Source organism: Vulpes vulpes, chromosome 4, assembly GCF_048418805.1.
Source record: "Vulpes vulpes isolate BD-2025 chromosome 4, VulVul3, whole genome shotgun sequence".
NCBI classification, from domain to species: Eukaryota; Metazoa; Chordata; class Mammalia; order Carnivora; family Canidae; genus Vulpes; species Vulpes vulpes.
In genome coordinates this window covers 66,384,650-66,398,482 of record NC_132783.1, presented here as the reverse complement: position 1 = coordinate 66,398,482, position 13,833 = coordinate 66,384,650, and the positions used below count along the sequence as shown (strand labels likewise).

The 13,833-nt window shown below is 41.9% G+C and overlaps 1 protein-coding gene across 15 annotated transcripts in view; it reads right to left on the bottom strand.

Moving 5' to 3' along the window:
- SIPA1L2 (signal induced proliferation associated 1 like 2) overlaps positions 1-13,833 on the bottom strand; it is a 212,841-nt gene that overhangs the window by 195,450 nt on the left and 3,558 nt on the right. For 2 of the 15 annotated variants that reach the window (XM_072755965.1, XM_072755968.1), the window contains exon 1: positions 6,738-7,480. The exons of 10 other annotated variants lie outside the window; for them this stretch is intronic. The gene's annotated coding sequence lies outside the window, so the exon portion shown is untranslated. Of the gene's footprint in view, positions 1-4,395; positions 4,682-6,737; positions 7,481-13,833 lie in introns of those variants that run through there. 3 more of the 15 variants (XM_072755963.1, XM_072755969.1, XM_072755962.1) reach the window with 3 other exon arrangements.

Sequence of the window (13,833 nt, the reverse complement as noted above, 5' to 3'; positions counted from 1 at the left end):
GTTTTGTTTATTGTGGTCACATGTATAGAAATGTAATTTTATGTATTAAGTCCAATTATAAAAGCTTAGGCTCTGTTGTTTTGTGTATCTTTAACTCTGGTAGTACATATGTCAAGAAGAGAGTAAACTCAAGGTGATCAAAGATGTCAGGGAGGTCACATTCTTGGTTACTTTTGTAGTATTTGTTTAGTGAAATACTTAAGAAATTATGCTAAGAGATTTTGATAAACAATACAATATTTGTAAGCTTTCCAGTACCTGTCCCCAAGTCTAAACAAACAAAACTGCACACACCACACTAATCACCACAAATGCTGGCATCTACACCCAACACCAGGCCCTTAGATCAGTCTTCCTCGGGGCAGAGAGGACACATCAACTCAATATCTCTCTCCATAAATCTGAATTCATCAGAATGCCAGGGTAGGTGTCTGATAAAATTAGAATAAAGTGAATACATAAAGTGCAACAGAATAAGGCAATACAATGGGGCAGGGGATAGGTGTTTAGGGGAGAACCCCCCTGTCCAGTCAGTAACTTTAACTCACATTTCTACGATGAGTTGAAAAATAAAAAATTCTGTAGGGTCTAACAAGAGGCTCAAAGCACAGAGGGCCATGGATGCTCTGTGACCTTGGGCTCTTTAACCAGAACGAACGGGGCAGTAACAGCCCGGCACTATAAATGGACTTGCCAATGTCTTTACTCCAATATTACTGACAATATTATTGTTTTTATAAGACTTTTAATACTATTTTTTTAAAAGCATCCTGATGGTAAGTAATGGCTGCAGAAGTCCCAGACAAGAAGTAAAAAGCAGTGTTATAAATGTTCTCTAGCAATCTCTCACTTTCATTATGGAGTCAAGAGGAGTATCTCCAGGTATCAAAGGTGGAACTGTCTCCTGACAATTCTGGAAATTATTTGGAATCAAAACATTCAGAAGAATGCAGCAAAGATTAAAAATTTGTGAACAGGGCTGAGCTCTCAGGGGGACTTGGTGGCCTTAGGTCTGAGGTGGGAGCCCACAGGCATCAGGGACAAACCTAAAGAAAATTGCATTTCAGAGCCCATTAAGACTACAATTCCATTTGCTGATGGCCCATAATGTGTTCCAGTGACTCAGTAATTAAAACAACAACAAAAAAAAACTGGAACAAAACAGACACACTACTATAAAGACAAGATCGGAAGAATCAGACTTCTGGAAACCTCCAATAAGTTATGTAATCCAAGAACAAAGAAGACATAATGGCAAAAAAAAAAAAAAAAAAATTCTTGATGTAGGTCAGACTAGTTCATCTCGATTTAGGGAGCACAAAATATGATCCTTCAGGTGCTGTGTGCTTTTTTTAATCCACAGAACATGCCCAGCATCTGAGCAACAGGAAGCCAAGATGGTTCTGAACACAACAATATAAGGGTCAACCAGAGGAGTAGAGGCACAGTTCATCAGGTCTTTATTCTGAGTCCAACAATAACAGAGAACAGTGGGAGGGTGCTGTGTAAAAACCACTTCTAGGAGGATTATTAGAATATTTGCAATTTCTTTGGCATCTCTTCCTCCTCTCCCCATGAAGACATGATCCCTGAGAAACCTCCTCTAGCAGCATTCCCTTTTTCCTTCAAACTAAACAAATTAACTTAACACATGAAATGCACGCCCATGCTCCCTACAAGGGCTACGGAATACTTCCCCTAACAGCAAAAGCAGAAATTTTCTTCTGGTTTTGGTTGGGTTGATAGAATGGTGAATTTATAAGTGCAAAAGCCAATGTAAATGTTTACCCATTGAGGGAAAGTCAAAGCACACACATTTTGGAGGCATGTTAGTACAGGATTTAATCAGACACCAACAAATCACCAGGCTGATTTCCCTCCCTTACATATAAGTTTAATATTTCAGTTAAGATAGAGACACTGACCTTAGTATTTATATACACTTGATCTAACTGATTAAGTTCCATACTGCTCTTTTGTTCATTACAAACAAAAAGATGTAAAAAACGCCCAAACTGCCACAGTGTGAGTTGAAAACACACCATCTGCGGCAGCTTAGCTGCGGCTACTGCCCCCAAATCATATGAAAGCCTCCAGAAATGCTCTTCTCTCAAAGTTATCCTTAGCAGCTGTGTTCTTATCGCTCGGGAGGTTCCCTGAGTCCTTCCGTGCTTAAATTATTGGCAAAAATTAGCAAAATCAGCATAACCCATCTGTAACATATCCTGAGCAGATAGTAATCAGGAGGAAATGAATTATCAAAAATGCCATGATGCTCCTGTGAAAAATAAAAACCATTCAGCCTCTCCATCCTTAAAAAATTTTTTGCGTCATTAATGTCAACCAAGAGTTCCTCCCTACCCCACCCCCACTGCCCTTTTAACTTGTTAGTGCAAGATGACAAATGCAACTGAATCACTAAGTTTTCACTGTTTTGCAGACCTTCATTCAAGATCATGAGCACTCCCGACCTCTAGGAAAAAAAGCTGATCCAAAGCTGGATACAGTCCCCTCAACGCAGAACAAGCAAGCGGAAGGAAGTCCCTTCTCTCAGCTGGGAAGCCTGAGTACTCAGGTTCACAGCACATTCTGGGTGTTATGAGGTGGCCCACTAGAAGGAATTTATTTGGTTTGGTAGCCCCAGGATTATTCTACACACGCCTGGAAACCCACAGGATTACTCTAGAGAACTCAATACTCAGAGCCCGGACATGGCGGCCACTCCCCACCTCCACACTCTTGGCACCCAAGATGCACTGACCTCGTGCTCTTGAGCCCAGAGGGACTCACAATCTGCTCCACATGGTCTCCAAAGCAGCCACTTGGACCCAGCAGACTGTCACTCAAGAGTCTTTCAAGGTGCTGGCAAAGAATCTGTTCAAAGTTCTTTGGGGGCGAAAGCAGTGTCCTAGTAGCTCACCAGAGAGGAGGGGAATCACACACGCAACTGTTTCCTTTAGATCTGCCCCATGACCTCATCACAGCCCCTCTCAGAGCGGGAGATGGCCCTCGGACTCCAGTGGAACTTCCTCCTGAATGGCACGCAAGCCGGAGCACCCTGCAGTCATTCAAAAGGTTTCTGCTACCGAGAAACCCTCTGGCTCCAGAATAAATGATTTCCATTATTCCATTCATCAAGTGTCTCTTAAGCCTTCTATTATGAGTCTGCATTTTAAACAGGGGGCGAGGTCCTTTATTACATCCCCTAATCCATGTCCCCAGAAACATTTCTTTCAGAGTTACAGAATCTGCCTGCAATCTCATTATTAGTAGACTTTACCCTCCCTTCCTCCACTCAGAACTAAACCTCACTTTAAGGCAGCACTCCCTCCCATTAAAAAAGAAAAAAAAAGAAAAAGAAATCTACTGAGAAATTATTAGAAGATCTACTATATTTCCAGAACACAAGTGCTATAAGAACAACACCCACATCTGCCCACTCACGACTGTAATTTGAGTCCCTCCCTAGAACTGCGCCTGGCACAAAAGATCACGTGGTGAGTGTCTGACAAATGAAGCAAGACATCTGAGCACCCACTATACCATGGGCAGGGCCAATGCCACAGTTGTGGCCCAGAAGTGCATGCACGGTCACAACACAACCTTCATTCCCCGGCACCCCCTGAAGTTAGGTGCAGTCGGGGCCTTGATTTCCCCAGAGGAATGAGAGCAGGAGTCATGCAGAGCCCTGCAGGAATTTTAGATGACCACGCCTAGGTGCTTGGTCCCTTTACAGCAAGCCTGAGTACAGACATGCCCAGCAGGCTTTACCCTGCCATGAGGCTGATGTCCTGAGGTGGAGAAACGAGATTGAAGGAACCTGGTTCCATGAGTGTCAGGCCGAGTTGTGCAGCACTTACCCAGATGTTGGAAAAAAGCCAGGTTATCTCTTATCTGGACCTGCATTTTAGAGTTTCTTATACAGCAGGTAGAACTCCTTAACCAACAGCTCTCAAGAAAAATCTTCACACACCAATAGCATACTTTTAAAAATAACAACAACAACAAAAAAAAAACAAAAAAACATTAAGCTGGTACTGCTGATGAAAACTTACTAGTTTGTTTCTAGCTAGAGAGGTGTAGCAACTTGGAGCTTCATTAACAGTGGGCAGAGCAAAAGGCACAGTTAATTAAATCTAGTATTTTCTTTTTCTCAAGTCGGCTAGTATTTTATTAGCCAGTATCTCCTCACCCTAGGTGATTAAAAAATCTCCTAATTTTTTTATGTCATAAAACTGAACTCAGGAAATTTTAGCTTTAATAATTTATTACATTTGAACTAGAAATTATACCTCAGAGATGCCTTACAAAATTTCCTTAATGTTAAACCCTAGAAGTTAAATCACAAAGGTAAGAACAGACTTGGCAAAAATAAATACATGGATTCTCTTTTACCTAAAATTTTCCAAGTAGCACACACAAGTAAATGGTTCTCGTGTCAATCCAACTCTTCAGAAGCAAGAGGGCTCAGCTGAAATCTTCCCACCAGCCTGAGTTCACCCTGCGGCAAGTGTCTGTAAACTGACCGAAGATGTGCCTGGTTTCTCGAACATATGGGTGGAATGTAAGATTAGATTCAGTTAGAAAATGGCCAAATTAAGTGTAAAAATCACATCCCTATTCACAAGGGAAGATGAGATTTAAGAAAGATACACAAATACCCAAAAGAAATTGCTCCCTAAAATCACTTGACAATATGACCTTCCAAAAGGGCCTACGAAAAGATGTAGCTAAAGCCAGCCTGGCGTTGTAATATATTTAAAAACATGACAAAATAGGAAAACATTATGCTGAGCAAAAGCCTTGCACAAAAAAAGTATATACTGCAAGATCCCATTTATAGGAAGTTCAAACACAGGCAACACTTATCTATGGCAAAGAAAAAAAAATGAGAACAGTGTTGCCCAGGATGAGGGTTTGGGGGAAGAAGTAAGGTGATGGGGAAGGGGCAGGAAAGAACCTTCCGGTGGTAGGTATATCCTAACAGAAGTATGAGTTCAATGGGTGTGTATTTTGATCGACACTCATAAAGATACACTTAAAATGTTTGCATTTCATTTTATAAATTTTAGCTCAAAAAAGAAGTCAAAAGTTTTAAACTCATTTATGATATGTACATTGATGTGTTTAGCCCAAGTACACTGATGTGTGCCACTTACTTTAAAATGCATCCTCCCAAAAATGGACTGATGGATAGATATGCATACACCAAATGTAGTAAAATGTTAACACTTTATACAACATAGGTGGCAGATAATATGGTGTCTACTACATAATTTTTATAATTTATCTGTATGCTTGAAAATCTGTATGAAAAAAATTTGAGGGAAAGCATAGGGTGATTATATTGAGATCTCTTGTCACAGAGTTTAAAGGAGAATGCAAATCTTACCCAGCACTTAATACAACTTCATGGCACTTAAAAGGTAAGCCCAAGCAACAGGGCATGGACAGCAACTTAACTAATGCATACCCTGGTGAGACCCCAGGGGGGACAAGCACTCTGAGCCCTCTGCGGGGGTAAGTACTCACTGTCCACAATCCTGCTTCCCAAGCCTGCTGCCTTAATTCAAAACTTTGACTACTCAGAATAATTTTCAAATAAATCACCTAAGGAAATCAAGTACCAAAAGTTATAAATCCCTAAAGTCTTAGAACATGTGACCTTGAATTGCAACTGTAATACTGTGCGTGTGTTTTCTGGGCAAACAACTGAAAAAGATTCAGTAACTGTATACCAATACACCAATAACTGGAAGGCACAAACTTCCAGTTATAAAATCAGTAAGTCCTGGGGACATAATGTACAGCATGGTGTGATAGTAAATAATACTGGAAAGTATATCTGAAAGTTGCGAAGACAGATCTTAAAAGTTCTCATTACACAAAAAAGCACAATTCTGTAACTAGACTTACTATGGAGGTCATTATACAATACATAGAAATGTCGATTGTTATGCTGTACACCTGAAACTAACACAATGTTCTCTATTACACCTCAATATTTTAAAAATACATCATTTACTTTCTATATTTTTTCTATATTTAAGACACATTCTATAACCTTTAACAAATTCCAATGGGGGAAAAGTCAGATTGACTCTGTTATGCAACAGACAAGTTAACCACCATGTCAAAAATTCTGTCCCTCACTTCTCCTTGATGTTGCTTTGATAATAAAAATCCATTTTTGGAGCTGCAAAACCTAAACCAGGCAAGGAGGGGAGTTTTGTTTCAGGCAGAGTGAGCTGTAGACAATACTGGGAGTAAATGAACAACTAAGTGACAGTTTTATCTGCATTCTGGTCCCTACAGAGCCACAAGTGTCGATGCATACAAGGGCCCCTCATGGAAAATTCAAATTCTCACCATTTTCCAAAGCATAACTCAGGCCCTGCCTTCTTGAATGTTCTCCTGACTAAGCAATCCACCACAGTCTCAACAGCCTGGGGAGCCTTCAACTGAAGAAGCTGCAGTGCCCATCCATCCTAGGGATTTTCTTCATCCACCTGACATGTAGCCAGTAGCAAGGCCACAACTACAGCAGAATGGGTGAGGAGTTTATCATTCAGTAAGGCAGCCCATTCTTTTCCACAATAGGGCCTAGCTGGTAAGCCATTCTCTTAAGTTTCTGAATCAGTTACATGAGGAAGTTTGGTTCAAGGATAACCGGAAGGGCCCTATGAGGCTGGAAATGCTATGAGTCAGTTAATTTGCTGTCTATGCTAGACACTTACCTGGGGTACAGCAGGGGATGAAGTCACAGGCCCCTGCCCTCCTGAGTCTCATACCCCAAGATGCTTCCCGCTAACTGGGAAATCTTAGAAGTCCAGCGTTGAAACAGACCTGACCTGGTGGTTGTGTGGCTCCCATTCTTGTTTTTAAATTGGATTATACTCATTGTCCAGGAAGCTCAGTGGGGTGTACAGGGCCACAAAACCATGCCTCACCCCACCTCCAGCTCCTGGAATAGACAGAAAATTCTACCCTGGGGCTCTTCTATACAGTGCTCCAAATGGCTTTCCAAAATTTCTCATCATTCTCCTCGGTTTTACCTTTTCCAGAAAAGGAGAAGGCAGAGGAAGCTCAGCGTTAAACCAGCCAGCGCTTGCAGGCAGAGCAAGGAAAACAAGAAAGTGTTGTCATCGTGCTGCCCTGGGAAGGCGGGAGCCTCTATTTACACTTGCCTCCATCCTCAACACCTCCCACGGCCAAGTGTACTCGGAGACGGATTTGTTGACGGAGTGACAAAGAAAATAGTGAGATTCAAGGCGGTGTCTCCCAAAGCCCTGCGAGGGCTCTGCTCCTCAGCACTCCTCACACCCTGGGCCAGCCCAACATCGCCTCTGCTCCACAGCTCATTTCGGAGAAAGCCGAGCGTGGACTGTGATGCCAGGCTCGGAGGTTGGGTTTGGAAAGCTCCGCGCCACCAGACGCACAGCGACAGCAGTCATCCGACATCACCCAGATTTAACTGCCCTAAAATTAGCAGCCGGAGCAAAGTAGTGACTGCAGTGATTGCGTCAGAGCCCTTCGGACTGGCTGGCTGCCAGCTTTAAACAAACCTTGCTGCTTTCTCTACCAGGGAAACAATATTTTGGACTAGAGCCAGCCGAGCATTTCAGCAAATGTTCCAATCCTAGCTTTGCTATTAATGTATTATAATTCAGTGACAAGGTGAACAAAGTCTGTATGGGCTACATCTGCAAGGGGGTTCTTCTCTTTGTTGTAAGCACTTATTCTTTGGGTGAGTAAAGTGCTGTGGATGAATCCTTTTAAATATTTAAATGCCTGAAATTTATTTAGGGATTCACATTCAACTGGCTCAAACAAAGATTATGCAAATCTGGCAAAGTATAAATGCAAAACAAAAATTGTTTTCCCCTTATACTTCTTTTAATCTTGGCAAAGACACAGGAGCTAAAGAAATGTTCCCCTCGCTCCCCAACAAAGGGCAGATAACTAGATTCGATCAGCAGAATCGCTACCCCACCACAAATTACAACATTTCTAATTAATAACAGATGATCCACTGGCTGATAGAACAGGGCATTTGTCAGATTCGTTAGCCGAACCCTGGGCCACTTTTCTCCCCCTTTCAGGGACAGCTGGTTGTATTCCACCATTCTCCTGAGCATGCAGCTTCTTTCCCTCTTCCCTCCTTCCACTCACTCCTTCCATGCTCTGTGGAGACCAACCACACCTCACAAGGTAGCTGTGAGCAAAGAACGAGCCCTATACTGGGGGCAGAGACTGGGTTCAAAGTTGAAGACTAAGATGACTCAGAAAACCATGTGTTCTCTCCTTAAACCTTAGTTTTTGTGTCAGTAAAAGGGGATCGTCCCATCATCAGCTTGAAGGTTTTTGTTAAGTACCTGAGAAAATGTCAAAGAACATTCCAGCACAATCACTGGTTTTGCATTTATTTTGAAGAATACTTAATTCTTTATTCCGTTCCTAAGTCAAAAACATTGGTCTTCCTCACTCATTCCTACTATCACATCAAAGTTTTTAAACAGAAAAATAGATGCATCATTCCAAGCAAATGACTTCTACTGACCCTCAAGTAAGCAAAATCAGTTGATCAGTGAGGTGATTTTACTTTTATTTAGAGGAATCTCAAAATCGTGCCTCAAATCTCATTACAGCACATCTTAACACAGATTTATATAAGCAGGAGTTAGAATGACATCCCTCTGAGAGCACCTGGATGCTCAGTGTTAAGGGTCTGCCTTCAGCTCAGGCCAAGATCCCAGGGTCCAGAGATCAAGCTCCACATCTGGCTCCCTGCTCAGTGGGGAGTCTACCTTTCCCCCTCCATCTACCCCTTCCCAGATCATGCTCACTCGCTCACCCTCTCTCTTTCGCTCAAATAAATAAAATCTTTAAAAAAAAAAAGTGACACCCCTCTGAATTCCTGGAATGTAGGAATTAATACTGTATCAGGATATTCAAGATGAGAGACTTTTATGCTTACTGAGCACCTACTATATTTAAGGTATAAGTAACTCTTCTCACATACTTTGTAATCCTCAAAAGTCCTAAGTCAACAAGAGTTATATAGTACACTACTGACAAGTTTCCAAAAATCACGGTCTCCTCCAGAAATGATTGTGGCTAATGGACCGGACAGGTTAAAGACTATAGCTGATGCTGCAGAATTCAGAAATTATGTCTTTTCACTCATCTTTATTAATAAGCCTAATGAGGGTTTTTACGTGAACTGCAGCCTTATCGGATTCTAACAGGGCTGTGCCCTTGAGACTTTCAAACCTGGGAAAGGTATAGACCACACCCTCTCATAAAAACAAGGACACCCCCCCCCAAAAAAAAAGGACACCCAGGGCACCTGGGTGGCTCAGTGCTTGAGCATCTGCCTTAGGCTCAGGTAGTGACCCAGGGGTCCTGGGATCAAGTCCCACATTGGGCTTCCTGCAGGGAGCCTGCCTCTCCCTCCGCCTACATCTCTGTCTCTGTCTCTCTCTGTGTCTCTCATGAATAAATAAAATCTAAAAAAAAAAAAAAAAAAAAAGGAAAGGAAAGGACATCCCCAGGATGCCCCAGATCCCAGAGCCATGCCCTCTGAAGGAGGCTACCAAGGTCCTCAGAACAGATGGACCTCCACTCTCACTCTCTTCAGGAACTACTTCTCCACTTTCACTAGTTTGGTATCAAAGTCCAATCACAGGTCATCTCAAGTGTCCTGGAAAAGATTTAAAAGTAAGTATAAATGGTTGTTTAGATAGACCATTTACAAAAGAAATAACCAGAACTTTTAAGGCAACATTACTTAGCTTACTTATAAAAGCCAAGATACACACTTCCTTCATGTTTAAATCCATGGCTCTCCATCATCCCTTTAACAAATATTTGTTTGCTTAGAGCCTATTATGTTGGCAAAACCCAGGGAAGACCTGGCAGGCCTGGTGAGTGAACCAGAAATACCCCTCCCATATGGCCCTTATATTCTATTGAGGGGAGACAAAAGATTAGCATATAAAAATTAAGATACAATATTGGGGGCACCTGGCTGGCTCAGTCAGTAGAGAGTGCGACTCTTGATCTCAGGGTCCTGAGTTCAAGCCCCAAGCTGGGTGTGGAGCCTACTTGAAAAATACACATACACACAGACACACACGATATTAGGTCAGGCGATCCTAAGTGCTTCAGATTAAGATCAAGCAGAGTACAGTTGAGCAGAAGGTGCAAAGGAGGGAGAGTGGGGTGGGAAGTGCTGGTTCAGCTGGGCAGCTGCAGCACCAGGGCTCTGGACAGGCTAGGTGGCTGGGCTTCCTACACCCTCGAAGGAGGAACTAGTGTGTGCTACAGTTCTAGCCAATGACACACAGGCAGAACTATACTATTCCATACTTTAAGTTTGTTCTTACTCTTCAGGGGTGCCTGGGTGGCTCGGTCAGTTAAGCAAGCGACCCTTGATCTCAGCTCAGGTCTCAATCTCATGGTTGTGGGCTCAAGCCCTATGCTAGACTCCACAGTGAGTGTAGAGCCTATTTAAAAAAAAAAAAAAAAAAGAAGAAGAAGAAAAAAAAATTAGGGATGCCTGGGTAGCTCAGTGGTTGAGCACCTCCCTTCGGCCCAGGGCGTGATCCTGAAGTCCTGGGATCCAGTCCCACATCGGGCTCCCTGCATGAAGCCTCCTTCTCCCTCTGCCTGTGTCTCTGCTTCTCTCTCTGTGTGTCTCTCATGAATAAATAAATAACATCTTTAAAAAAGAAATTGTTGTTACTTTTCAGAAGTTTCTGGATAAGCAAATGATTAGTTACATCCCATCCCTTTATCTTGATCGTGGTGCTGGTATGGGCTATGTGTGCTAGTAGGAGGCTTCTTCAACGGCTAAATTCAATTAGAAATGTTCCAAGGAGAACAGTATCCCTCAATAAGTTATCCCCTCCTCTACAAAAAATGAAAAAAATGAAACCTCTAATTAACCCATAAGCAATTCTGGAAGAGAACAGCCCAAAATAAAAAAATAAAAAAGTCCTCAGAATAGGAACAACTACAGTAAACAGAAGCCCAGGAAGGATAGGAGGATCCGGTCTGTCTTAAACGTTCGCAAGATGCTGAGAGACTCCTGAGAAACTGCTTCCAACCAGTCATGAACTCTAATCTGAGAGGGGGGTAGAGTGCAGGTCTCTAGATTAGGGGCCACACATTTCACAGGGTAACAAAAGAGCCCTTGAAATGCAAAAGGAAATAGTCCACTTTTATTTATTTTTAATATGCCACCCTTCTTAAAATGTTTATTTTTATGTTTTATAATGTCCATATCTTAGCATTATAAATTTACATGCATACATGTATATATATGCATATGCGCAAACACATATACACAGACATGTATGTAGGTATGCATAGGAATACATGTATAGAGAGCTATTTAGGTAAGTGATTTTGTATAGAAGGGGTATCCGTGTTGAAAAAAGTTTAGAAAACCTACTACAAAGAAATCACTGTTCTTTAGGTTGAGGTATTAATACTCAAACCACAGCTTTTGTCCTTTATGAAAAATTAAAATTGTAACTCTTAAAATTACTTATTAGAAACTTCAATACATAGGAGACTATATCCCAGAGCTATTCGTGAACCACATGAATATGCACTGTTCAATCAGGAACCAAATGCATTATCAAGCCCCCGAGAAGACCAGGAAAGCAATCATTGTGCTCGCTATACGGGCTACTACGCCGCCCTAAGCACTGCTATCAGAAATGCTTTTTTAACTCTACACAAATAGTTCATACAGCATACATAATTTTTTATTTACCCAAGAGTTCTGACTTTCCATAGTAACAATTTTTTACATTGGCTCTCTACCTAGATTTTTTTACTTATGAGTAACTGGATGCACAACTAAACAGCCTCCTTTGGATGACTCTGATTGTTTGAACAGCTCAACTAACTGGGAGCTTCTTCCAGATTTAGCAAAACTGCAAAAGCGAAAAATATGGAGTCATCCAACGCGCAGAGCTCAAGAAGCCCCTCAGGACTAAATATATTTGGAGAATAGGAAGGGAAGAGTATCTGCTGGTTAATAATTAAAACACCAGAAAAATGGTAAAATATCATGGTTCTGTTCTCTACTACCTGAAATTTATGCAAAATAAAATAATACCCAGCTACAAAATAAGCTTAGAGCGTCCAATAATATTCTGATCTTTCTCGCAGTCTTTTTTTTTTTTTTTAAAGATTTATTTTTATTTATTTATGATAGTCACAGAGAGAGAGGCAGAGACACAGGCAGAGGGAGAAGCAGGCTCCATGCACCGGGAGCCGGACGTGGGATTCGATCCCGGGTCTCCAGGATCGTGCCCTGGGCCAAAGGCAGGCGCTAAACCGCTGCGCCACCCAGGGATCCCTCTCGCAGTCTTTTTAATGCCTAAGACCTCCTAAGGTCAGAGGTCACAATGGGGCCCCATTTTCTAGGTCACTCGGTCAGTCAGTCATTAAACAAATATTTCTTATTCACCAACCATGCAGAGCACAGTTCTAATTACTAGGGACACACTAAAATTGAACTCACTTCTGTCTTAGAATAACTTGACCAGTAGAAGCAGCAAAGGATGTTTGACAGGCTCTTTCAGGACATCTGCGTGGAAAAGGCAGAGAAACAAGGGCCAGCCGGTAAGAAAGTAGGTGCATTAGTAACCTAACCAGAACCAAAGTAACTCCTTATAAACCTAGAAGCTTCCAGAGACACGATTCATAGTTGAGCCAATTTAACAATTTCATCAGTGACTTGGGTAGAGATGTATAAAAACCAGTGTGATGTACCCTGCAGATGGCATTTCTTTGAGAGAGCAAAAAAAAGGTTCTAAATGACAGAGTCATACTCCAAGAAACACCAGGGGTAGAACCAAATAAAATAAAGCAAAACAAAGCACAATACATGTCAAATCTTGCAATGACATTCATACAGGAAGGCAAGATATGGCTAACAGCAGCATATGATTAAGGACTTAGGGGTTTTAGTGAGCAGGAAACTCACTGAGTCTGAGCAGCGTGGCCACCAAAAAATGAATGCACCCTTGGACTCCATCCATGCAAGCAGGACATGCAAGTGGAAGGAAGGGCGCTCCTACTCTGCCCAGGTCAAGCTGAACGGGAAGACTTCAGTTCTGGGTCCAACTTTGACAGGTGTTGCCCAGTGAGTAACTGAAATACATCTATAAAGACCTGTGGTACAGGCCACCAAGGGAGTAGAATACAAATCAGCAAGTAACTTTAGATTTCAATGTTACAGGTTAAAAAAACAAAACAAAACAAAACAAAAAACCACTTTCTAATAGTCTAAAAGGTCAGCAGGGTGGAACTCTCCACCTCTTCTAGGCAATGTTCAGATATTGCTGGAAGACCACTTGTAGAACACAGAAAAAGATCCCAGCATCACAGAAGGGTTAGTTGGGCTGGATGGTGACTTCTAAACCCTGGACCTCAGAGAAGTTTTCACTGGGTGATGCAAAAGGAAAAAGTGTCTATGTATGCAAATGTAGGATAATTTCAACAATTATTTCCCTCTGGAGGGGAAGAACCTTCCTGTCTTGCAGCATGCATATTCCTTCCTCCTTTTTGCCGGGGAGGCTGGAGGAAGTGGGGTATATATCAATCTACCTTGATGAAATGTAGTGAAAACAGTAACTGCTGTCTTAGTGTTTGCATGGCAGCATCTCATACAGACAAATATCATGATCCCTAAAATCCACTTTTGTTTTTATTTCATAGATGGATAAGAACAAAATATACAGCACCAACAGGAAGGGGTAACCTTAAGGATCTCTGTAGTATGGAGATATTAGAACAACTAGACTCAACTTA